This window comes from Phyllobates terribilis, unplaced genomic scaffold, assembly GCF_046119375.1.
Source record: "Phyllobates terribilis strain yellow unplaced genomic scaffold, ASM4611937v1 Scaffold_34__1_contigs__length_13252353, whole genome shotgun sequence".
NCBI classification, from domain to species: domain Eukaryota; kingdom Metazoa; phylum Chordata; class Amphibia; order Anura; family Dendrobatidae; genus Phyllobates; species Phyllobates terribilis.
The window spans coordinates 3,512,758-3,537,250 of record NW_027362794.1 but is presented as its reverse complement, the minus strand read 5'-3'; the positions used below and the strand labels follow the sequence as shown (position 1 = coordinate 3,537,250).

The window sequence follows — 24,493 nt, the reverse complement described above, 5'->3', positions numbered from 1 at the left end:
TATATTGTGCAGCTTATCTCACCACCTGTAGTTATTTAGGTGAAAGCTCCAAAATGCTTGCCTAATATGTCTGTTTATCCAAAAGGAAGTACAGAGGGAGAGCTAGATAGATAGCATTGCATTACATTACATGGCAATGCAATGCACAGTTGCTGAAGTTGAACCAAAATGAGCTTGTCATCTGGCTTCTGCAACTTTTAACATGAAAAATCCAATGAGGAGAAGAAAAGCAAAGCCAAAGAGTCCATCCCAAAATCCGACAAACAAGCCAAATGAACAAAAAGCATTGAATTCAATTCTTTCTGATTTTAGAAACTGCATTAAAGAAGGGGTGCACCGGTCCTGGAGATACTGCAATACCAGGTCAATGCGTGGAGTGGACAGAGCAAGCTCTTTTTCCATCTCCCTGTTCTAAAAATCCATTTAATATATGGTCCCCAGATAGGGGACGTATCAGATATTAAACTGATAAGAACAGATACTACACTTGATCTTAGCCAAAAGGCCGAGAAGCGATAACCAGAATTGGTTTCCGACTACGGTGCCACCCAAGGATTCTGAAAAGTCCATTTGTGGAGATGGCCACCTGGACTCCCGTTAAGAAGACATGCTGTCAACCTCTAGATCCCTCACATGCCTGCACTTTTCGGCTTGCTGCTGCTGCAATCCACGCGTTTTAGATCTGCATAACTCCACCTCTTTTAGCACAGTACCCTCAACCCCCGGCTGTTCCCACCCGCCTCAACACCGTTGGAAGGGAGGAGAACCAATTAAGGCGGGGGGGGGGTGGAACGAGCAGCTGTCCACCCTTAGCAGGAGGGTTGCTGATTAATTACCTCTCCTGCTGCTGCTGCTGCTGCTGGCTGTCCAGCAGCAGACTGAAGGTGGCTGCTGCTGTGCGCAGGTATATAAAGGCTCAGAGCCTATTATGACACGCGCAGCCAGCGTTCCATTGCCACATTCCGTCTACTGCAGGCGGGATACCTGGATGGCTGAATGTCACTGAGAAGCTCACAGAGACCGCCATAAGCAGCAGTTTAAAAGAATGCCACAGACTAATCAACCAAACTTTTTGGGTTGGTTTCTCTTTTATAGTCTGCAGGCATTAAATGAAAGAAGTCAGTGTTCCAGCAGAGGGAGACAACGTTTCAGAAAAGGCATTGTAGCAAACCAAAAAAGAAATTTTAAGCGCAGCAGAGTAACCAGCTCACATACCTGTTAGCTCAGGTGAGTTTAAAAGGCTGCTGTTGATAACAAGGGCATTTGCTAAATAGATGGTGTGTGTGCAACAATATACTGAAAGGTCAATTATATTGTGCAGCTTATCTCACCACCTGTAGTTATTTAGGTGAAAGCTCCAAAATGCTTGCCTAATATGTCTGTTTATCCAAAAGGAAGTATAGAGGGAGAGCTAGATAGATAGCATTGCATTACATTACATGGCAATGCAATGCACAGTTGCTGAAGTTGAACCAAAATGAGCTTGTCACCTGGCTTCTGCAACTTTTAACATGAAAAATCCAATGAGGAGAAGAAAAGCAAAGCCAAAGAGTCCATCCCAAAATCCGACAAACAAGCCAAATGAACAAAAAGCATTGAATTCAATTCTTTCTGATTTTAGAAACTGCATTAAAGAAGGGGTGCACCGGTCCTGGAGATACTGCAATACCAGGTCAATGCGTGGAGTGGACAGAGCAAGCTCTTTTTCCATCTCCCTGTTCTAAAAATCCATTTAATATATGGTCCCCAGATAGGGGACGTATCAGATATTAAACTGATAAGAACAGATACTACACTTGATCTTAGCCAAAAGGCCGAGAAGCGATAACCAGAATTGGTTTCCGACTACGGTGCCACCCAAGGATTCTGAAAAGTCCATTTGTGGAGATGGCCACCTGGACTCCCGTTAAGAAGACATGCTGTCAACCTCTAGATCCCTCACATGCCTGCACTTTTCGGCTTGCTGCTGCTGCAATCCACGCGTTTTAGATCTGCATAACTCCACCTCTTTTAGCACAGTACTCTCAACCCCCAGCTGTTCCCACCCGCCTCAACACCGTTGGAAGGGAGGAGAACCAATTAAGGCGGGGGGGGGGTGGAACGAGCAGCTGTCTACCCTTAGCAGGAGGGTTGCTGATTAATTACCTCTCCTGCTGCTGCTGCTGCTGCTGGCTGTCCATCTGCAGACTGAAGGTGGCTGCTGCTGTGCGCAGGTATATAAAGGCTCAGAGCCTATTATGACACGCGCAGCCAGCGTTCCATTGCCACATTCCGTCTACTGCAGGCGGGATACCTGGATGGCTGAATGTCACTGAGAAGCTCACAGAGACCGCCATAAGCAACAGTTTAAAAGAATGCCACAGACTAATCAACCAAACTTTTTGGGTTGGTTTCTCTTTTATAGTCTGCAGGCATTAAATGAAAGAAGTCAGTGTTCCAGCAGAGGGAGACAACGTTTCAGAAAAGGCATTGTAGCAAACCAAAAAAGAAATTTTAAGCGCAGCAGAGTAACCAGCTCACATACCTGTTAGCTCAGGTGAGTTTAAAAGGCTGCTGTTGATAACAAGGGCATTTGCTAAATAGATGGTGTGTGTGCAACAATATACTGAAAGGTCAATTATATTGTGCAGCTTATCTCACCACCTGTAATTATTTAGGTGAAAGCTCCAAAATGCTTGCCTAATATGTCTGTTTATCCAAAAGGAAGTATAGAGGGAGAGCTAGATAGATAGCATTGCATTACATTACATGGCAATGCAATGCACAGTTGCTGAAGTTGAACCAAAATGAGCTTGTCATCTGGCTTCTGCAACTTTTAACATGAAAAATCCAATGAGGAGAAGAAAAGCAAAGCCAAAGAGTCCATCCCAAAATCCGACAAACAAGCCAAATGAACAAAAAGCATTGAATTCAATTCTTTCTGATTTTAGAAACTGCATTAAAGAAGGGGTGCACCGGTCCTGGAGATACTGCAATACCAGGTCAATGCGTGGAGTGGACAGAGCAAGCTCTTTTTCCATCTCCCTGTTCTAAAAATCCATTTAATATATGGTCCCCAGATAGGGGACGTATCAGATATTAAACTGATAAGAACAGATACTACACTTGATCTTAGCCAAAAGGCCGAGAAGCGATAACCAGAATTGGTTTCCGACTACGGTGCCACCCAAGGATTCTGAAAAGTCCATTTGTGGAGATGGCCACCTGGACTCCCGTTAAGAAGACATGCTGTCAACCTCTAGATCCCTCACATGCCTGCACTTTTCGGCTTGCTGCTGCTGCAATCCACACGTTTTAGATCTGCATAACTCCACCTCTTTTAGCATAGTACCCTCAACCCCCAGCTGTTCCCACCCGCCTCAACACCGTTGGAAGGGAGGAGAACCAATTAAGGCGGGGGGGGGGGGGTGGAACGAGCAGCTGTCTACCCTTAGCAGGAGGGTTGCTGATTAATTACCTCTCCTGCTGCTGCTGCTGGCTGTCCAGCAGCAGACTGAAGGTGGCTGCTGCTGTGCGCAGGTATATAAAGGCTCAGAGCCTATTATGACACGCGCAGCCAGCGTTCCATTGCCACATTCCGTCTACTGCAGGCGGGATACCTGGATGGCTGAATGTCACTGAGAAGCTCACAGAGACCGCCATAAGCAACAGTTTAAAAGAATGCCACAGACTAATCAACCAAACTTTTTGGGTTGGTTTCTCTTTTATAGTCTGCAGGCATTAAATGAAAGAAGTCAGTGTTCCAGCAGAGGGAGACAACGTTTCAGAAAAGGCATTGTAGCAAACCAAAAAAGAAATTTTAAGCGCAGCAGAGTAACCAGCTCACATACCTGTTAGCTCAGGTGAGTTTAAAAGGCTGCTGTTGATAACAAGGGCATTTGCTAAATAGATGGTGTGTGTGCAACAATATACTGAAAGGTCAATTATATTGTGCAGCTTATCTCACCACCTGTAGTTATTTAGGTGAAAGCTCCAAAATGCTTGCCTAATATGTCTGTTTATCCAAAAGGAAGTATAGAGGGAGAGCTAGATAGATAGCATTGCATTACATTACATGGCAATGCAATGCACAGTTGCTGAAGTTGAACCAAAATGAGCTTGTCATCTGGCTTCTGCAACTTTTAACATGAAAAATCCAATGAGGAGAAGAAAAGCAAAGCCAAAGAGTCCATCCCAAAATCCGACAAACAAGCCAAATGAACAAAAAGCATTGAATTCAATTCTTTCTGATTTTAGAAACTGCATTAAAGAAGGGGTGCACCGGTCCTGGAGATACTGCAATACCAGGTCAATGCGTGGAGTGGACAGAGCAAGCTCTTTTTCCATCTCCCTGTTCTAAAAATCCATTTAATATATGGTCCCCAGATAGGGGACGTATCAGATATTAAACTGATAAGAACAGATACTACACTTGATCTTAGCCAAAAGGCCGAGAAGCGATAACCAGAATTGGTTTCCGACTACGGTGCCACCCAAGGATTCTGAAAAGTCCATTTGTGGAGATGGCCACCTGGACTCCCATTAAGAAGACATGCTGTCAACCTCTAGATCCCTCACATGCCTGCACTTTTCGGCTTGCTGCTGCTGCAATCCACGCGTTTTAGATCTGCATAACTCCACCTCTTTTAGCACAGTACCCTCAACCCCCGGCTGTTCCCACCCGCCTCAACACCGTTGGAAGGGAGGAGAACCAATTAAGGCGGGGGGGGGGTGGAACGAGCAGCTGTCTACCCTTAGCAGGAGGGTTGCTGATTAATTACCTCTCCTGCTGCTGCTGCTGCTGCTGGCTGTCCAGCAGCAGACTGAAGGTGGCTGCTGCTGTGCGCAGGTATATAAAGGCTCAGAGCCTATTATGACACGCGCAGCCAGCGTTCCATTGCCACATTCCGTCTACTGCAGGCGGGATACCTGGATGGCTGAATGTCACTGAGAAGCTCACAGAGACCGCCATAAGCAACAGTTTAAAAGAATGCCACAGACTAATCAACCAAACTTTTTGGGTTGGTTTCTCTTTTATAGTCTGCAGGCATTAAATGAAAGAAGTCAGTGTTCCAGCAGAGGGAGACAACGTTTCAGAAAAGGCATTGTAGCAAACCAAAAAAGAAATTTTAAGCGCAGCAGAGTAACCAGCTCACATACCTGTTAGCTCAGGTGAGTTTAAAAGGCTGCTGTTGATAACAAGGGCATTTGCTAAATAGATGGTGTGTGTGCAACAATATACTGAAAGGTCAATTATATTGTGCAGCTTATCTCACCACCTGTAATTATTTAGGTGAAAGCTCCAAAATGCTTGCCTAATATGTCTGTTTATCCAAAAGGAAGTATAGAGGGAGAGCTAGATAGATAGCATTGCATTACATTACATGGCAATGCAATGCACAGTTGCTGAAGTTGAACCAAAATGAGCTTGTCATCTGGCTTCTGCAACTTTTAACATGAAAAATCCAATGAGGAGAAGAAAAGCAAAGCCAAAGAGTCCATCCCAAAATCCGACAGACAAGCCAAATGAACAAAAAGCATTGAATTCAATTCTTTCTGATTTTAGAAACTGCATTAAAGAAGGGGTGCACCGGTCCTGGAGATACTGCAATACCAGGTCAATGCGTGGAGTGGACAGAGCAAGCTCTTTTTCCATCTCCCTGTTCTAAATATCCATTTAATATATGGTCCCCAGATAGGGGACGTATCAGATATTAAACTGATAAGAACAGATACTACACTTGATCTTAGCCAAAAGGCCGAGAAGCGATAACCAGAATTGGTTTCCGACTACGGTGCCACCCAAGGATTCTGAAAAGTCCATTTGTGGAGATGGCCACCTGGACTCCCGTTAAGAAGACATGCTGTCAACCTCTAGATCCCTCACATGCCTGCACTTTTCGGCTTGCTGCTGCTGCAATCCACGCGTTTTAGATCTGCATAACTCCACCTCTTTGAGCACAGTACCCTCAACCCCCGGCTGTTCCCACCCGCCTCAACACCGTTGGAAGGGAGGAGAACCAATTAAGGCGGGGGGGGGGGGGGTGGAACGAGCAGCTGTCTACCCTTAGCAGGAGGGTTGCTGATTAATTACCTCTCCTGCTGCTGCTGCTGCTGCTGGCTGTCCAGCAGCAGACTGAAGGTGGCTGCTGCTGTGCGCAGGTATATAAAGGCTCAGAGCCTATTATGACACGCGCAGCCAGCGTTCCATTGCCACATTCCGTCTACTGCAGGCAGGATACCTGGATGGCTGAATGTCACTGAGAAGCTCACAGAGACCGCCATAAGCAACAGTTTAAAAGAATGCCACAGACTAATCAACCAAACTTTTTGGGTTGGTTTCTCTTTTATAGTCTGCAGGCATTAAATGAAAGAAGTCAGTGTTCCAGCAGAGGGAGACAACGTTTCAGAAAAGGCATTGTAGCAAACCAAAAAAGAAATTTTAAGCGCAGCAGAGTAACCAGCTCACATACCTGTTAGCTCAGGTGAGTTTAAAAGGCTGCTGTTGATAACAAGGGCATTTGCTAAATAGATGGTGTGTGTGCAACAATATACTGAAAGGTCAATTATATTGTGCAGCTTATCTCACCACCTGTAGTTATTTAGGTGAAAGCTCCAAAATGCTTGCCTAATATGTCTGTTTATCCAAAAGGAAGTATAGAGGGAGAGCTAGATAGATAGCATTGCATTACATTACATGTCAATGCAATGCACAGTTGCTGAAGTTGAACCAAAATGAGCTTGTCATCTGGCTTCTGCAACTTTTAACATGAAAAATCCAATGAGGAGAAGAAAAGCAAAGCCAAAGAGTCCATCCCAAAATCCGACAAACAAGCCAAATGAACAAAAAGCATTGAATTCAATTCTTTCTGATTTTAGAAACTGCATTAAAGAAGGGGTGCACCGGTCCTGGAGATACTGCAATACCAGGTCAATGCGTGGAGTGGACAGAGCAAGCTCTTTTTCCATCTCCCTGTTCTAAAAATCAATTTAATATATGGTCCCCAGATAGGGGACGTATCAGATATTAAACTGATAAGAACAGATACTACACTTGATCTTAGCCAAAAGGCCGAGAAGCGATAACCAGAATTGGTTTCCGACTACGGTGCCACCCAAGGATTCTGAAAAGTCCATTTGTGGAGATGGCCACCTGGACTCCCGTTAAGAAGACATGCTGTCAACCTCTAGATCCCTCACATGCCTGCACTTTTCGGCTTGCTGCTGCTGCAATCCACGCGTTTTAGATCTGCATAACTCCACCTCTTTTAGCACAGTACCCTCAACCCCCGGCTGTTCCCACCCGCCTCAACACCGTTGGAAGGGAGGAGAACCAATTAAGGCGGGGGGGGGGGGTGGAACGAGCAGCTGTCTACCCTTAGCAGGAGGGTTGCTGATTAATTACCTCTCCTGCTGCTGCTGCTGGCTGTCCAGCAGCAGACTGAAGGTGGCTGCTGCTGTGCGCAGGTATATAAAGGCTCAGAGCCTATTATGACATGCGCAGCCAGCGTTCCATTGCCACATTCCGTCTACTGCAGGCGGGATACCTGGATGGCTGAATGTCACTGAGAAGCTCACAGAGACCGCCATAAGCAACAGTTTAAAAGAATGCCACAGACTAATCAACCAAACTTTTTGGGTTGGTTTCTCTTTTATAGTCTGCAGGCATTAAATGAAAGAAGTCAGTGTTCCAGCAGAGGGAGACAACGTTTCAGAAAAGGCATTGTAGCAAACCAAAAAAGAAATTTTAAGCGCAGCAGAGTAACCAGCTCACATACCTGTTAGCTCAGGTGAGTTTAAAAGGCTGCTGTTGATAACAAGGGCATTTGCTAAATAGATGGTGTGTGTGCAACAATATACTGAAAGGTCAATTATATTGTGCAGCTTATCTCACCACCTGTAGTTATTTAGGTGAAAGCTCCAAAATGCTTGCCTAATATGTCTGTTTATCCAAAAGGAAGTATAGAGGGAGAGCTAGATAGATAGCATTGCATTACATTACATGGCAATGCAATGCACAGTTGCTGAAGTTGAACCAAAATGAGCTTGTCATCTGGCTTCTGCAACTTTTAACATGAAAAATCCAATGAGGAGAAGAAAAGCAAAGCCAAAGAGTCCATCCCAAAATCCGACAAACAAGCCAAATGAACAAAAAGCATTGAATTCAATTCTTTCTGATTTTAGAAACTGCATTAAAGAAGGGGTGCACCGGTCCTGGAGATACTGCAATACCAGGTCAATGCGTGGAGTGGACAGAGCAAGCTCTTTTTCCATCTCCCTGTTCTAAAAATCCATTTAATATATGGTCCCCAGATAGGGGACGTATCAGATATTAAACTGATAAGAACAGATACTACACTTGATCTTAGCCAAAAGGCCGAGAAGCGATAACCAGAATTGGTTTCCGACTACGGTGCCACCCAAGGATTCTGAAAAGTCCATTTGTGGAGATGACCACCTGGACTCCCGTTAAGAAGACATGCTGTCAACCTCTAGATCCCTCACATGCCTGCACTTTTCGGCTTGCTGCTGCTGCAATCCACGCGTTTTAGATCTGCATAACTCCACCTCTTTTAGCACAGTACCCTCAACCCCCGGCTGTTCCCACCCGCCTCAACACCGTTGGAAGGGAGGAGAACCAATTAAGGCGGGGGGGGGGGTGGAACGAGCAGCTGTCTACCCTTAGCAGGAGGGTTGCTGATTAATTACCTCTCTTGCTGCTGCTGCTGCTGCTGGCTGCCCAGCAGCAGACTGAAGGTGGCTGCTGCTGTGCGCAGGTATATAAAGGCTCAGAGCCTATTATGACACGCGCAGCCAGCGTTCCATTGCCACATTCCGTCTACTGCAGGCGGGATACCTGGATGGCTGAATGTCACTGAGAAGCTCACAGAGACCGCCATAAGCAACAGTTTAAAAGAATGCCACAGACTAATCAACCAAACTTTTTGGGTTGGTTTCTCTTTTATAGTCTGCAGGCATTAAATGAAAGAAGTCAGTGTTCCAGCAGAGGGAGACAACGTTTCAGAAAAGGCATTGTAGCAAACCAAAAAAGAAATTTTAAGCGCAGCAGAGTAACCAGCTCACATACCTGTTAGCTCAGGTGAGTTTAAAAGGCTGCTGTTGATAACAAGGGCATTTGCTAAATAGATGGTGTGTGTGCAACAATATACTGAAAGGTCAATTATATTGTGCAGCTTATCTCACCACCTGTAGTTATTTAGGTGAAAGCTCCAAAATGCTTGCCTAATATGTCTGTTTATCCAAAAGGAAGTATAGAGGGAGAGCTAGATAGATAGCATTGCATTACATTACATGGCAATGCAATGCACAGTTGCTGAAGTTGAACCAAAATGAGCTTGTCATCTGGCTTCTGCAACTTTTAACATGAAAAATCCAATGAGGAGAAGAAAAGCAAAGCCAAAGAGTCCATCCCAAAATCCGACAAACAAGCCAAATGAACAAAAAGCATTGAATTCAATTCTTTCTGATTTTAGAAACTGCATTAAAGAAGGGGTGCACCGGTCCTGGAGATACTGCAATACCAGGTCAATGCGTGGAGTGGACAGAGCAAGCTCTTTTTCCATCTCCCTGTTCTAAAAATCCATTTAATATATGGTCCCCAGATAGGGGACGTATCAGATATTAAACTGATAAGAACAGATACTACACTTGATCTTAGCCAAAAGGCCGAGAAGCGATAACCAGAATTGGTTTCCGACTACGGTGCCACCCAAGGATTCTGAAAAGTCCATTTGTGGAGATGGCCACCTGGACTCCCGTTAAGAAGACATGCTGTCAACCTCTAGATCCCTCACATGCCTGCACTTTTCGGCTTGCTGCTGCTGCAATCCACGCGTTTTAGATCTGCATAACTCCACCTCTTTTAGCACAGTACCCTCAACCCCCGGCTGTTCCCACCCGCCTCAACACCGTTGGAAGGGAGGAGAACCAATTAAGGCGGGGGGGGGGGTGGAACGAGCAGCTGTCTACCCTTAGCAGGAGGGTTGCTGATTAATTACCTCTCTTGCTGCTGCTGCTGCTGTTGGCTGCCCAGCAGCAGACTGAAGGTGGCTGCTGCTGTGCGCAGGTATATAAAGGCTCAGAGCCTATTATGACACGCGCAGCCAGCGTTCCATTGCCACATTCCGTCTACTGCAGGCGGGATACCTGGATGGCTGAATGTCACTGAGAAGCTCACAGAGACCGCCATAAGCAACAGTTTAAAAGAATGCCACAGACTAATCAACCAAACTTTTTGGGTTGGTTTCTCTTTTATAGTCTGCAGGCATTAAATGAAAGAAGTCAGTGTTCCAGCAGAGGGAGACAACGTTTCAGAAAAGGCATTGTAGCAAACCAAAAAAGAAATTTTAAGCGCAGCAGAGTAACCAGCTCACATACCTGTTAGCTCAGGTGAGTTTAAAAGGCTGCTGTTGATAACAAGGGCATTTGCTAAATAGATGGTGTGTGTGCAACAATATACTGAAAGGTCAATTATATTGTGCAGCTTATCTCACCACCTGTAGTTATTTAGGTGAAAGCTCCAAAATGCTTGCCTAATATGTCTGTTTATCCAAAAGGAAGTATAGAGGGAGAGCTAGATAGATGGCATTGCATTACATTACATGGCAATGCAATGCACAGTTGCTGAAGTTGAACCAAAATGAGCTTGTCATCTGGCTTCTGCAACTTTTAACATGAAAAATCCAATGAGGAGAAGAAAAGCAAAGCCAAAGAGTCCATCCCAAAATCCGACAAACAAGCCAAATGAACAAAAAGCATTGAATTCAATTCTTTCTGATTTTAGAAACTGCATTAAAGAAGGGGTGCACCGGTCCTGGAGATACTGCAATACCAGGTCAATGCGTGGAGTGGACAGAGCAAGCTCTTTTTCCATCTCCCTGTTCTAAAAATCCATTTAATATATGGTCCCCAGATAGGGGACGTATCAGATATTAAACTGATAAGAACAGATACTACACTTGATCTTAGCCAAAAGGCCGAGAAGCGATAACCAGAATTGGTTTCCGACTACGGTGCCACCCAAGGATTCTGAAAAGTCCATTTGTGGAGATGGCCACCTGGACTCCCGTTAAGAAGACATGCTGTCAACCTCTAGATCCCTCACATGCCTGCACTTTTCGGCTTGCTGCTGCTGCAATCCACGCGTTTTAGATCTGCATAACTCCACCTCTTTTAGCACAGTACCCTCAACCCCCGGCTGTTCCCACCCGCCTCAACACCGTTGGAAGGGAGGAGAACCAATTAAGGCGGGGGGGGGGTGGAACGAGCAGCTGTCTACCCTTAGCAGGAGGGTTGCTGATTAATTACCTCTCTTGCTGCTGCTGCTGCTGCTGGCTGCCCAGCAGCAGACTGAAGGTGGCTGCTGCTGTGCGCAGGTATATAAAGGCTCAGAGCCTATTATGACACGCGCAGCCAGCGTTCCATTGCCACATTCCGTCTACTGCAGGCGGGATACCTGGATGGCTGAATGTCACTGAGAAGCTCACAGAGACCGCCATAAGCAACAGTTTAAAAGAATGCCACAGAATAATCAACCAAACTTTTTGGGTTGGTTTCTCTTTTATAGTCTGCAGGCATTAAATGAAAGAAGTCAGTGTTCCAGCAGAGGGAGACAACGTTTCAGAAAAGGCATTGTAGCAAACCAAAAAAGAAATTTTAAGCGCAGCAGAGTAACCAGCTCACATACCTGTTAGCTCAGGTGAGTTTAAAAGGCTGCTGTTGATAACAAGGGCATTTGCTAAATAGATGGTGTGTGTGCAACAATATACTGAAAGGTCAATTATATTGTGCAGCTTATCTCACCACCTGTAGTTATTTAGGTGAAAGCTCCAAAATGCTTGCCTAATATGTCTGTTTATCCAAAAGGAAGTATAGAGGGAGAGCTAGATAGATAGCATTGCATTACATTACATGGCAATGCAATGCACAGTTGCTGAAGTTGAACCAAAATGAGCTTGTCATCTGGCTTCTGCAACTTTTAACATGAAAAATCCAATGAGGAGAAGAAAAGCAAAGCCAAAGAGTCCATCCCAAAATCCGACAAACAAGCCAAATGAACAAAAAGCATTGAATTCAATTCTTTCTGATTTTAGAAACTGCATTAAAGAAGGGGTGCACCGGTCCTGGAGATACTGCAATACCAGGTCAATGCGTGGAGTGGACAGAGCAAGCTCTTTTTCCATCTCCCTGTTCTAAAAATCCATTTAATATATGGTCCCCAGATAGGGGACGTATCAGATATTAAACTGATAAGAACAGATACTACACTTGATCTTAGCCAAAAGGCCGAGAAGCGATAACCAGAATTGGTTTCTGACTACGGTGCCACCCAAGGATTCTGAAAAGTCCATTTGTGGAGATGGCCACCTGGACTCCCGTTAAGAAGACATGCTGTCAACCTCTAGATCCCTCACATGCCTGCACTTTTCGGCTTGCTGCTGCTGCAATCCACGCGTTTTAGATCTGCATAACTCCACCTCTTTTAGCACAGTACCCTCAACCCCCGGCTGTTCCCACCCGCCTCAACACCGTTGGAAGGGAGGAGAACCAATTAAGGCGGGGGGGGGGGTGGAACGAGCAGCTGTCTACCCTTAGCAGGAGGGTTGCTGATTAATTACCTCTCCTGCTGCTGCTGCTGCTGCTGGCTGTCCAGCAGCAGACTGAAGGTGGCTGCTGCTGTGCGCAGGTATATAAAGGCTCAGAGCCTATTATGACACGCGCAGCCAGCGTTCCATTGCCACATTCCGTCTACTGCAGGCGGGATACCTGGATGGCTGAATGTCACTGAGAAGCTCACAGAGACCGCCATAAGCAACAGTTTAAAAGAATGCCACAGACTAATCAACCAAACTTTTTGGGTTGGTTTCTCTTTTATAGTCTGCAGGCATTAAATGAAAGAAGTCAGTGTTCCAGCAGAGGGAGACAACGTTTCAGAAAAGGCATTGTAGCAAACCAAAAAAGAAATTTTAAGCGCAGCAGAGTAACCAGCTCACATACCTGTTAGCTCAGGTGAGTTTAAAAGGCTGCTGTTGATAACAAGGGCATTTGCTAAATAGATGGTGTGTGTGCAACAATATACTGAAAGGTCAATTATATTGTGCAGCTTATCTCACCACCTGTAGTTATTTAGGTGAAAGCTCCAAAATGCTTGCCTAATATGTCTGTTTATCCAAAAGGAAGTATAGAGGGAGAGCTAGATAGATAGCATTGCATTACATTACATGGCAATGCAATGCACAGTTGCTGAAGTTGAACCAAAATGAGCTTATCATCTGGCTTCTGCAACTTTTAACATGAAAAATCCAATGAGGAGAAGAAAAGCAAAGCCAAAGAGTCCATCCCAAAATCCGACAAACAAGCCAAATGAACAAAAAGCATTGAATTCAATTCTTTCTGATTTTAGAAACTGCATTAAAGAAGGGGTGCACCGGTCCTGGAGATACTGCAATACCAGGTCAATGCGTGGAGTGGACAGAGCAAGCTCTTTTTCCATCTCCCTGTTCTAAAAATCCATTTAATATATGGTCCCCAGATAGGGGACGTATCAGATATTAAACTGATAAGAACAGATACTACACTTGATCTTAGCCAAAAGGCCGAGAAGCGATAACCAGAATTGGTTTCCGACTACGGTGCCACCCAAGGATTCTGAAAAGTCCATTTGTGGAGATGACCACCTGGACTCCCGTTAAGAAGACATGCTGTCAACCTCTAGATCCCTCACATGCCTGCACTTTTCGGCTTGCTGCTGCTGCAATCCACGCGTTTTAGATCTGCATAACTCCACCTCTTTTAGCACAGTACCCTCAACCCCCGGCTGTTCCCACCCGCCTCAACACCGTTGGAAGGGAGGAGAACCAATTAAGGCGGGGGGGGGGGTGGAACGAGCAGCTGTCTACCCTTAGCAGGAGGGTTGCTGATTAATTACCTCTCCTGCTGCTGCTGCTGCTGCTGGCTGTCCAGCAGCAGACTGAAGGTGGCTGCTGCTGTGCGCAGGTATATAAAGGCTCAGAGCCTATTATGACACGCGCAGCCAGCGTTCCATTGCCACATTCCGTCTACTGCAGGCGGGATACCTGGATGGCTGAATGTCACTGAGAAGCTCACAGAGACCGCCATAAGCAACAGTTTAAAAGAATGCCACAGACTAATCAACCAAACTTTTTGGGTTGGTTTCTCTTTTATAGTCTGCAGGCATTAAATGAAAGAAGTCAGTGTTCCAGCAGAGGGAGACAACGTTTCAGAAAAGGCATTGTAGCAAACCAAAAAAGAAATTTTAAGCGCAGCAGAGTAACCAGCTCACATACCTGTTAGCTCAGATGAGTTTAAAAGGCTGCTGTTGATAACAAGGGCATTTGCTAAATAGATGGTGTGTGTGCAACAATATACTGAAAGGTCAATTATATTGTGCAGCTTATCTCACCACCTGTAGTTATTTAGGTGAAAGCTCCAAAATGCTTGCCTAATATGTCTGTTTATCCAAAAGGAAGTATAGAGGGAGAGCTAGATAGATAGCATTGCATTACATTACATGGCAATGCAATGCACAGTTGCTGAAGTTGAACCAAAATGAGCTTGTCATCTGGCTTCTGCAACTTTTAACATGAAAAATCCAATGAGGAGAAGAAAAGCAAAGCCAAAGAGTCCATCCCAAAATCCGACAAACAAGCCAAATGAACAAAAAGCATTGAATTCAATTCTTTCTGATTTTAGAAACTGCATTAAAGAAGGGGTGCACCGGTCCTGGAGATACTGCAATACCAGGTCAATGCGTGGAGTGGACAGAGCAAGCTCTTTTTCCATCTCCCTGTTCTAAAAATCCATTTAATATATGGTCCCCAGATAGGGGACGTATCAGATATTAAACTGATAAGAACAGATACTACACTTGATCTTAGCCAAAAGGCCGAGAAGCGATAACCAGAATTGGTTTCCGACTACGGTGCCACCCAAGGATTCTGAAAAGTCCATTTGTGGAGATGGCCACCTGGACTCCCGTTAAGAAGACATGCTGTCAACCTCTAGATCCCTCACATGCCTGCACTTTTCGGCTTGCTGCTGCTGCAATCCACGCGTTTTAGATCTGCATAACTCCACCTCTTTTAGCACAGTACCCTCAACCCCCGGCTGTTCCCACCCGCCTCAACACCGTTGGAAGGGAGGAGAACCAATTAAGGCGGGGGGGGGGGTGGAACGAGCAGCTGTCTACCCTTAGCAGGAGGGTTGCTGATTAATTACCTCTCTTGCTGCTGCTGCTGCTGTTGGCTGCCCAGCAGCAGACTGAAGGTGGCTGCTGCTGTGCGCAGGTATATAAAGGCTCAGAGCCTATTATGACACGCGCAGCCAGCGTTCCATTGCCACATTCCGTCTACTGCAGGCGGGATACCTGGATGGCTGAATGTCACTGAGAAGCTCACAGAGACCGCCATAAGCAACAGTTTAAAAGAATGCCACAGACTAATCAACCAAACTTTTTGGGTTGGTTTCTCTTTTATAGTCTGCAGGCATTAAATGAAAGAAGTCAGTGTTCCAGCAGAGGGAGACAACGTTTCAGAAAAGGCATTGTAGCAAACCAAAAAAGAAATTTTAAGCGCAGCAGAGTAACCAGCTCACATACCTGTTAGCTCAGGTGAGTTTAAAAGGCTGCTGTTGATAACAAGGGCATTTGCTAAATAGATGGTGTGTGTGCAACAATATACTGAAAGGTCAATTATATTGTGCAGCTTATCTCACCACCTGTAGTTATTTAGGTGAAAGCTCCAAAATGCTTGCCTAATATGTCTGTTTATCCAAAAGGAAGTATAGAGGGAGAGCTAGATAGATGGCATTGCATTACATTACATGGCAATGCAATGCACAGTTGCTGAAGTTGAACCAAAATGAGCTTGTCATCTGGCTTCTGCAACTTTTAACATGAAAAATCCAATGAGGAGAAGAAAAGCAAAGCCAAAGAGTCCATCCCAAAATCCGACAAACAAGCCAAATGAACAAAAAGCATTGAATTCAATTCTTTCTGATTTTAGAAACTGCATTAAAGAAGGGGTGCACCGGTCCTGGAGATACTGCAATACCAGGTCAATGCGTGGAGTGGACAGAGCAAGCTCTTTTTCCATCTCCCTGTTCTAAAAATCCATTTAATATATGGTCCCCAGATAGGGGACGTATCAGATATTAAACTGATAAGAACAGATACTACACTTGATCTTAGCCAAAAGGCCGAGAAGCGATAACCAGAATTGGTTTCCGACTACGGTGCCACCCAAGGATTCTGAAAAGTCCATTTGTGGAGATGGCCACCTGGACTCCCGTTAAGAAGACATGCTGTCAACCTCTAGATCCCTCACATGCCTGCACTTTTCGGCTTGCTGCTGCTGCAATCCACGCGTTTTAGATCTGCATAACTCCACCTCTTTTAGCACAGTACCCTCAACCCCCGGCTGTTCCCACCCGCCTCAACACCGTTGGAAGGGAGGAGAACCAATTAAGGCGGGGGGGGGGGGTGGAACGAGCAGCTGTCTACCCTTAGCAGGAGGGTTGCTGATTAATTACCTCTCTTGCTGCTGCTGCTGCTGCTGGCTGCCCAGCAGCAGACTGAAGGTGGCTGCTGCTGTGCGCAGGTATATAAAGGCTCAGAGCCTATTATGACACGCGCAGCCAGCGTTCCATTGCCACATTCCGTCTACTGCAGGCGGGATACCTGGATGGCTGAATGTCACTGAGAAGCTCACAGAGACCGCCATAAGCAACAGTTTAAAAGAATGCCACAGACTAATCAACCAAACTTTTTCGGTTGGTTTCTCTTTTATAGTCTGCAGGCATTAAATGAAAGAAGTCAGTGTTCCAGCAGAGGGAGACAACGTTTCAGAAAAGGCATTGTAGCAAACCAAAAAAGAAATTTTAAGCGCAGCAGAGTAACCAGCTCACATACCTGTTAGCTCAGGTGAGTTTAAAAGGCTGCTGTTGATAACAAGGGCATTTGCTAAATAGATGGTGTGTGTGCAACAATATACTGAAAGGTCAATTATATTGTGCAGCTTATCTCACCACCTGTAGTTATTTAGGTGAAAGCTCCAAAATGCTTGCCTAATATGTCTGTTTATCCAAAAGGAAGTATAGAGGGAGAGCTAGATAGATAGCATTGCATTACATTACATGGCAATGCAATGCACAGTTGCTGAAGTTGAACCAAAATGAGCTTGTCATCTGGCTTCTGCAACTTTTAACATGAAAAATCCAATGAGGAGAAGAAAAGCAAAGCCAAAGAGTCCATCCCAAAATCCGACAAACAAGCCAAATGAACAAAAAGCATTGAATTCAATTCTTTCTGATTTTAGAAACTGCATTAAAGAAGGGGTGCACCGGTCCTGGAGATACTGCAATACCAGGTCAATGCGTGGAGTGGACAGAGCAAGCTCTTTTTCCATCTCCCTGTTCTAAAAATCCATTTAATATATGGTCCCCAGATAGGGGACGTATCAGATATTAAACTGATAAGAACAGATACTACACTTGATCTTAGCCAAAAGGCCGAGAAGCGATAACCAGAATTGGTTTCCGACTACGGTGCCACCCAAGGATTCTGAAAAGTCCATTTGTGGAGATGGCCACCTGGACTCCCGTTAAGAAGACATGCTGTCAACCTCTAGATCCCTCACATGCCTGCACTTTTCGGCTTGCTGCTGCTGCAATCCACGCGTTTTAGATCTGCATAACTCCACCTCTTTTAGCACAGTACCCTCAACCCCCGGCTGTTCCCACCCGCCTCAACACCGTTGGAAGGGAGGAGAACCAATTAAGGCGGGGGGGGGGGGTGGAACGAGCAGCTGTCTACCCTTAGCAGGAGGGTTGCTGATTAATTACCTCTCCTGCTGCTGCTGCTGCTGCTGGCTGTCCAGCAGCAGACTGAAGGTGGCTGCTGCTGTGCGCAGGTATATAAAGGCTCAGAGCCTATTATGACACGCGCAGCCAGCGTTCCATTGCCACATTCCGTCTACTGCAGGCGGGATACCTGGATGGCTGAATGTCACTGAGAAGCTCACAGAGACCGCCATAAGCAACAGTTTAAAAGAATGCCACAGACTAATCAACCAAACTTTTTGGGTTGGTTTCTCTTTTATAGTCTGCAGGCATTAAATGAAAGAAGTCAGTGTTCCAGCAGAGGGAGACAACGTTTCAGAAAAGGCATTGTAGCAAACCAAAAAAGAAATTTTAAGCGCAGCAGAGTAACCAGCTCACATACCTGTTAGCTCAGGTGAGTTTAAAAGGCTGCTGTTGATAACAAGGGCATTTGCTAAATAGATGGTGTGTGTGCAACAATATACTGAAAGGTCAATTATATTGTGCAGCTTATCTCACCACCTGTAGTTATTTAGGTGAAAGCTCCAAAATGCTTGCCTAATATGTCTGTTTATCCAAAAGGAAGTATAGAGGGAGAGCTAGATAGATAGCATTGCATTACATTACATGGCAATGCAATGCACAGTTGCTGAAGTTGAACCAAAATGAGCTTATCATCTGGCTTCTGCAACTTTTAACATGAAAAATCCAATGAGGAGAAGAAAAGCAAAGCCAAAGAGTCCATCCCAAAATCCGACAAACAAGCCAAATGAACAAAAAGCATTGAATTCAATTCTTTCTGATTTTAGAAACTGCATTAAAGAAGGGGTGCACCGGTCCTGGAGATACTGCAATACCAGGTCAATGCGTGGAGTGGACAGAGCAAGCTCTTTTTCCATCTCCCTGTTCTAAAAATCCATTTAATATATGGTCCCCAGATAGGGGACGTATCAGATATTAAACTGATAAGAACAGATACTACACTTGATCTTAGCCAAAAGGCCGAGAAGCGATAACCAGAATTGGTTTCCGACTACGGTGCCACCCAAGGATTCTGAAAAGTCCATTTGTGGAGATGACCACCTGGACTCCCGTTAAGAAGACATGCTGTCAACCTCTAGATCCCTCACATGCCTGCACTTTTCGGCTTGCTGCTGCTGCAATCCACGCGTTTTAGATCTGCATAACTCCACCTCTTTTAGCACAGTACCCTCAACCCCCGGCTGTTCCCACCCGCCTCAACACCGTTGGAAGGGAGGAGAACCAATTAAGGCGGGGGGGGGGGTGGAACGAGCAGCTGTCTACCCTTAGCAGGAGGGTTGCTGATTAATTACCTCTCCTGCTGCTGCTGCTGCTGCTGGCTGTCCAGCAGCAGACTGAAGGTGGCTGCTGCTGTGCGCAGGTATATAAAGGCTCAGAGCCTATTATGACACGCGCAGCCAGCGTTCCATTGCCACATTCCGTCTACTGCAGGCGGGATACCTGGATGGCTGAATGTCACTGAGAAGCTCACAGAGACCGCCATAAGCAACAGTTTAAAAGAATGCCACAGACTAATCAACCAAACTTTTTGGGTTGGTTTCTCTTTTATAGTCTGCAGGCATTAAATGAAAGAAGTCAGTGTTCCAGCAGAGGGAGACAACGTTTCAGAAAAGGCATTGTAGCAAACCAAAAAAGAAATTTTAAGCGCAGCAGAGTAACCAGCTCACATACCTGTTAGCTCAGATGAGTTTAAAAGGCTGCTGTTGATAACAAGGGCATTTGCTAAATAGATGGTGTGTGTGCAACAATATACTGAAAGGTCAATTATATTGTGCAGCTTATCTCACCACCTGTAGTTATTTAGGTGAAAGCTCCAAAATGCTTGCCTAATATGTCTGTTTATCCAAAAGGAAGTATAGAGGGAGAGCTAGATAGATAGCATTGCATTACATTACATGGCAATGCAATGCACAGTTGCTGAAGTTGAACCAAAATGAGCTTGTCATCTGGCTTCTGCAACTTTTAACATGAAAAATCCAATGAGGAGAAGAAAAGCAAAGCCAAAGAGTCCATCCCAAAATCCGACAAACAAGCCAAATGAACAAAAAGCATTGAATTCAATTCTTTCTGATTTTAGAAACTGCATTAAAGAAGGGGTGCACCGGTCCTGGAGATACTGCAATACCAGGTCAATGCGTGGAGTGGACAGAGCAAGCTCTTTTTCCATCTCCCTGTTCTAAAAATCCATTTAATATATGGTCCCCAGATAGGGGACGTATCAGATATTAAACTGATAAGAACAGATACTACACTTGATCTTAGCCAAAAGGCCGAGAAGCGATAACCAGAATTGGTTTCCGACTACGGTGCCACCCAAGGATTCTGAAAAGTCCATTTGTGGAGATGGCCACCTGGACTCCCGTTAAGAAGACATGCTGTCAACCTCTAGATCCCTCACATGCCTGCACTTTTCGGCTTGCTGCTGCTGCAATCCACGCGTTTTAGATCTGCATAACTCCACCTCTTTTAGCACAGTACCCTCAACCCCCGGCTGTTCCCACCCGCCTCAACACCGTTGGAAGGGAGGAGAACCAATTAAGGCGGGGGGGGGGTGGAACGAGCAGCTGTCTACCCTTAGCAGGAGGGTTGCTGATTAATTACCTCTCTTGCTGCTGCTGCTGCTGCTGGCTGTCCAGCAGCAGACTGAAGGTGGCTGCTGCTGTGCGCAGGTATATAAAGGCTCAGAGCCTATTATGACACGCGCAGCCAGCGTTCCATTGCCACATTCCGTCTACTGCAGGCGGGATACCTGGATGGCTGAATGTCACTGAGAAGCTCACAGAGACCGCCATAAGCAACAGTTTAAAAGAATGCCACAGACTAATCAACCAAACTTTTTGGGTTGGTTTCTCTTTTATAGTCTGCAGGCATTAAATGAAAGAAGTCAGTGTTCCAGCAGAGGGAGACAACGTTTCAGAAAAGGCATTGTAGCAAACCAAAAAAGAAATTTTAAGCGCAGCAGAGTAACCAGCTCACATACCTGTTAGCTCAGGTGAGTTTAAAAGGCTGCTGTTGATAACAAGGGCATTTGCTAAATAGATGGTGTGTGTGCAACAATATACTGAAAGGTCAATTATATTGTGCAGCTTATCTCACCACCTGTAGTTATTTAGGTGAAAGCTCCAAAATGCTTGCCTAATATGTCTGTTTATCCAAAAGGAAGTATAGAGGGAGAGCTAGATAGATAGCATTGCATTACATTACATGGCAATGCAATGCACAGTTGCTGAAGTTGAACCAAAATGAGCTTGTCATCTGGCTTCTGCAACTTTTAACATGAAAAATCCAATGAGGAGAAGAAAAGCAAAGCCAAAGAGTCCATCCCAAAATCCGACAAACAAGCCAAATGAACAAAAAGCATTGAATTCAATTCTTTCTGATTTTAGAAACTGCATTAAAGAAGGGGTGCACCGGTCCTGGAGATACTGCAATACCAGGTCAATGCGTGGAGTGGACAGAGCAAGCTCTTTTTCCATCTCCCTGTTCTAAAAATCCATTTAATATATGGTCCCCAGATAGGGGACGTATCAGATATTAAACTGATAAGAACAGATACTACACTTGATCTTAGCCAAAAGGCCGAGAAGCGATAACCAGAATTGGTTTCCGACTACGGTGCCACCCAAGGATTCTGAAAAGTCCATTTGTGGAGATGGCCACCTGGACTCCCGTTAAGAAGACATGCTGTCAACCTCTAGATCCCTCACATGCCTGCACTTTTCGGCTTGCTGCTGCTGCAATCCACGCGTTTTAGATCTGCATAACTCCACCTCTTTTAGCACAGTACCCTCAACCCCCGGCTGTTCCCACCCGCCTCAACACCGTTGGAAGGGAGGAGAACCAATTAAGGCGGGGGGGGGGGTGGAACGAGCAGCTGTCTACCCTTAGCAGGAGGGTTGCTGATTAATTACCTCTCCTGCTGCTGCTGCTGCTGGCTGTCCAGCAGCAGACTGAAGGTGGCTGCTGCTGTGCGCAGGTATATAAAGGCTCAGAGCCTATTATGACACGTGCAGCCAGCGTTCCATTGCCACATTCCGTCTACTGCAGGCGGGATACCTGGATGGCTGAATGTCACTGAGAAGCTCACAGAGACCGCCATAAGCAACAGTTTAAAAGAATGCCACAGACTAATCAACCAAACTTTTTGGGTTGGTTTCTCTTTTATAGTCTGCAGGCATTAAATGAAAGAAGTCAGTGTTCCAGCAGAGGGAGACAACGTTTCAGAAAAGGCATTGTAGCAAACCAAAAAAGAAATTTTAAGCGCAGCAGAGTAACCAGCTCACATACCTGTTAGCTCAGGTGAGTTTAAAAGGCTGCTGTTGATAACAAGGGCATTTGCTAAATAGATGGTGTGTGTGCAACAATATACTGAAAGGTCAATTATATTGTGCAGCTTATCTCACCACCTGTAGTTATTTAGGTGAAAGCTCCAAAATGCTTGAATAATATGTCTGTTTATCCAAAAGGAAGTATAGAGGGAGAGCTAGATAGATAGCATTGCATTACATTACATAGCAATGCAATGCACAGTTGCTGAAGTTGAACCAAAATGAGCTTGTCATCTGGCTTCTGCAACTTTTAACATGAAAAATCCAATGAGGAGAAGAAAAGCAAAGCCAAAGAGTCCATCCCAAAATCCGACAAACAAGCCAAATGAACAAAAAGCATTGAATTCAATTCTTTCTGATTTAAGAAACTGCATTAAAGAAGGGGTGCACCGGTCCTGGAGATACTGCAATACCAGGTCAATGCGTGGAGTGGACAGAGCAAGCTCTTTTTCCATCTCCCTGTTCTAAAAATCCATTTAATATATGGTCCCCAGATAGGGGACGTATCAGATATTAAACTGATAAGAACAGATACTACACTTGATCTTAGCCAAAAGGCCGAGAAGCGATAACCAGAATTGGTTTCCGACTACGGTGCCACCCAAGGATTCTGAAAAGTCCATTTGTGGAGATGGCCACCTGGACTCCCGTTAAGAAGACATGCTGTCAACCTCTAGATCCCTCACATGCCTGCACTTTTCGGCTTGCTGCTGCTGCAATCCACGCGTTTTAGATCTGCATAACTCCACCTCTTTTAGCACAGTACCCTCAACCCCCGGCTGTTCCCATCCGCCTCAACACCGTTGGAAGGGAGGAGAACCAATTAAGGCGGGGGGGGGGGGTGGAACGAGCAGCTGTCTACCCTTAGCAGGAGGGTTGCTGATTAATTACCTCTCCTGCTGCTGCTGCTGCTGCTGCTGGCTGTCCAGCAGCAGACTGAAGGTGGCTGCTGCTGTGCGCAGGTATATAAAGGCTCAGAGCCTATTATGACACGCGCAGCCAGCGTTCCATTGCCACATTCCGTCTACTGCAGGCGGGATACCTGGATGGCTGAATGTCACTGAGAAGCTCACAGAGACCGCCATAAGCAACAGTTTAAAAGAATGCCACAGACTAATCAACCAAACTTTTTGGGTTGGTTTCTCTTTTATAGTCTGCAGGCATTAAATGAAAGAAGTCAGTGTTCCAGCAGAGGGAGACAACGTTTCAGAAAAGGCATTGTAGCAAACCAAAAAAGAAATTTTAAGCGCAGCAGAGTAACCAGCTCACATACCTGTTAGCTCAGGTGAGTTTAAAAGGCTGCTGTTGATAACAAGGGCATTTGCTAAATAGATGGTGTGTGTGCAACAATATACTGAAAGGTCAATTATATTGTGCAGCTTATCTCACCACCTGTAGTTATTTAGGTGAAAGCTCCAAAATGCTTGCCTAATATGTCTGTTTATCCAAAAGGAAGTATAGAGGGAGAGCTAGATAGATAGCATTGCATTACATTACATGGCAATGCAATGCACAGTTGCTGAAGTTGAACCAAAATGAGCTTGTCATCTGGCTTCTGCAACTTTTAACATGAAAAATCCAATGAGGAGAAGAAAAGCAAAGCCAAAGAGTCCATCCCAAAATCCGACAAACAAGCCAAATGAACAAAAAGCATTGAATTCAATTCTTTCTGATTTTAGAAACTGCATTAAAGAAGGGGTGCACCGGTCCTGGAGATACTGCAATACCAGGTCAATGCGTGGAGTGGACAGAGCAAGCTCTTTTTCCATCTCCCTGTTCTAAAAATCCATTTAATATATGGTCCCCAGATAGGGGACGTATCAGATATTAAACTGATAAGAACAGATACTACACTTGATCTTAGCCAAAAGGCCGAGAAGCGATAACCAGAATTGGTTTCCGACTACGGTGCCACCCAAGGATTCTGAAAAGTCCATTTGTGGAGATGGCCACCTGGACTCCCGTTAAGAAGACATGCTGTCAACCTCTAGATCCCTCACATGCCTGCACTTTTCGGCTTGCTGCTGCTGCAATCCACGCGTTTTAGATCTGCATAACTCCACCTCTTTTAGCACAGTACCCTCAACCCCCGGCTGTTCCCACCTGCCTCAACACCGTTGGAAGGGAGGAGAACCAATTAAGGCGGGGGGGGGGGGGTGGAACGAGCAGCTGTCTACCCTTAGCAGGAGGGTTGCTGATTAATTACCTCTCCTGCTGCTGCTGCTGCTGCTGGCTGTCCAGCAGCAGACTGAAGGTGGCTGCTGCTGTGCGCAGGTATATAAAGGCTC

At 45.4% G+C, this 24,493-nt stretch overlaps 19 non-coding genes across 19 annotated transcripts; all 19 read right to left on the bottom strand.

The window, feature by feature from the left end:
* Positions 1-326: 326 nt before the first annotated feature.
* LOC141182567 (U2 spliceosomal RNA) lies at positions 327-517 on the bottom strand. The gene has a single exon (XR_012257921.1). It is a non-coding gene; the product is annotated as a U2 spliceosomal RNA (small nuclear RNA).
* Positions 518-1,635: 1,118 nt separating this feature from the next.
* On the bottom strand, positions 1,636-1,826 carry LOC141182566 (U2 spliceosomal RNA). The gene has a single exon (XR_012257920.1). It is a non-coding gene; the product is annotated as a U2 spliceosomal RNA (small nuclear RNA).
* Positions 1,827-2,944: 1,118 nt separating this feature from the next.
* Positions 2,945-3,135, bottom strand: LOC141182564 (U2 spliceosomal RNA). The gene has a single exon (XR_012257918.1). It is a non-coding gene; the product is annotated as a U2 spliceosomal RNA (small nuclear RNA).
* Positions 3,136-4,250: 1,115 nt separating this feature from the next.
* On the bottom strand, positions 4,251-4,441 carry LOC141182563 (U2 spliceosomal RNA). The gene has a single exon (XR_012257917.1). It is a non-coding gene; the product is annotated as a U2 spliceosomal RNA (small nuclear RNA).
* A 1,118-nt stretch (positions 4,442-5,559) lies between these two features.
* LOC141181640 (U2 spliceosomal RNA) lies at positions 5,560-5,750 on the bottom strand. The gene has a single exon (XR_012257198.1). It is a non-coding gene; the product is annotated as a U2 spliceosomal RNA (small nuclear RNA).
* A 1,122-nt stretch (positions 5,751-6,872) lies between these two features.
* Positions 6,873-7,063, bottom strand: LOC141180951 (U2 spliceosomal RNA). Its single transcript, XR_012256574.1, has one exon. It is a non-coding gene; the product is annotated as a U2 spliceosomal RNA (small nuclear RNA).
* Positions 7,064-8,177: 1,114 nt separating this feature from the next.
* LOC141182562 (U2 spliceosomal RNA) lies at positions 8,178-8,368 on the bottom strand. Its single transcript, XR_012257916.1, has one exon. It is a non-coding gene; the product is annotated as a U2 spliceosomal RNA (small nuclear RNA).
* A 1,119-nt stretch (positions 8,369-9,487) lies between these two features.
* Positions 9,488-9,678, bottom strand: LOC141182561 (U2 spliceosomal RNA). The gene has a single exon (XR_012257915.1). It is a non-coding gene; the product is annotated as a U2 spliceosomal RNA (small nuclear RNA).
* Positions 9,679-10,797: 1,119 nt separating this feature from the next.
* Positions 10,798-10,988, bottom strand: LOC141182560 (U2 spliceosomal RNA). The gene has a single exon (XR_012257914.1). It is a non-coding gene; the product is annotated as a U2 spliceosomal RNA (small nuclear RNA).
* Positions 10,989-12,106: 1,118 nt separating this feature from the next.
* On the bottom strand, positions 12,107-12,297 carry LOC141182558 (U2 spliceosomal RNA). The gene has a single exon (XR_012257913.1). It is a non-coding gene; the product is annotated as a U2 spliceosomal RNA (small nuclear RNA).
* A 1,119-nt stretch (positions 12,298-13,416) lies between these two features.
* On the bottom strand, positions 13,417-13,607 carry LOC141182557 (U2 spliceosomal RNA). Its single transcript, XR_012257912.1, has one exon. It is a non-coding gene; the product is annotated as a U2 spliceosomal RNA (small nuclear RNA).
* A 1,119-nt stretch (positions 13,608-14,726) lies between these two features.
* On the bottom strand, positions 14,727-14,917 carry LOC141182556 (U2 spliceosomal RNA). The gene has a single exon (XR_012257911.1). It is a non-coding gene; the product is annotated as a U2 spliceosomal RNA (small nuclear RNA).
* Positions 14,918-16,036: 1,119 nt separating this feature from the next.
* On the bottom strand, positions 16,037-16,227 carry LOC141182555 (U2 spliceosomal RNA). Its single transcript, XR_012257910.1, has one exon. It is a non-coding gene; the product is annotated as a U2 spliceosomal RNA (small nuclear RNA).
* Positions 16,228-17,347: 1,120 nt separating this feature from the next.
* On the bottom strand, positions 17,348-17,538 carry LOC141182554 (U2 spliceosomal RNA). The gene has a single exon (XR_012257909.1). It is a non-coding gene; the product is annotated as a U2 spliceosomal RNA (small nuclear RNA).
* Positions 17,539-18,658: 1,120 nt separating this feature from the next.
* Positions 18,659-18,849, bottom strand: LOC141182552 (U2 spliceosomal RNA). Its single transcript, XR_012257907.1, has one exon. It is a non-coding gene; the product is annotated as a U2 spliceosomal RNA (small nuclear RNA).
* A 1,119-nt stretch (positions 18,850-19,968) lies between these two features.
* Positions 19,969-20,159, bottom strand: LOC141182551 (U2 spliceosomal RNA). The gene has a single exon (XR_012257906.1). It is a non-coding gene; the product is annotated as a U2 spliceosomal RNA (small nuclear RNA).
* Positions 20,160-21,277: 1,118 nt separating this feature from the next.
* On the bottom strand, positions 21,278-21,468 carry LOC141182550 (U2 spliceosomal RNA). The gene has a single exon (XR_012257905.1). It is a non-coding gene; the product is annotated as a U2 spliceosomal RNA (small nuclear RNA).
* A 1,116-nt stretch (positions 21,469-22,584) lies between these two features.
* LOC141182549 (U2 spliceosomal RNA) lies at positions 22,585-22,775 on the bottom strand. The gene has a single exon (XR_012257904.1). It is a non-coding gene; the product is annotated as a U2 spliceosomal RNA (small nuclear RNA).
* A 1,123-nt stretch (positions 22,776-23,898) lies between these two features.
* On the bottom strand, positions 23,899-24,089 carry LOC141182547 (U2 spliceosomal RNA). The gene has a single exon (XR_012257903.1). It is a non-coding gene; the product is annotated as a U2 spliceosomal RNA (small nuclear RNA).
* Positions 24,090-24,493: the final 404 nt, after the last annotated feature.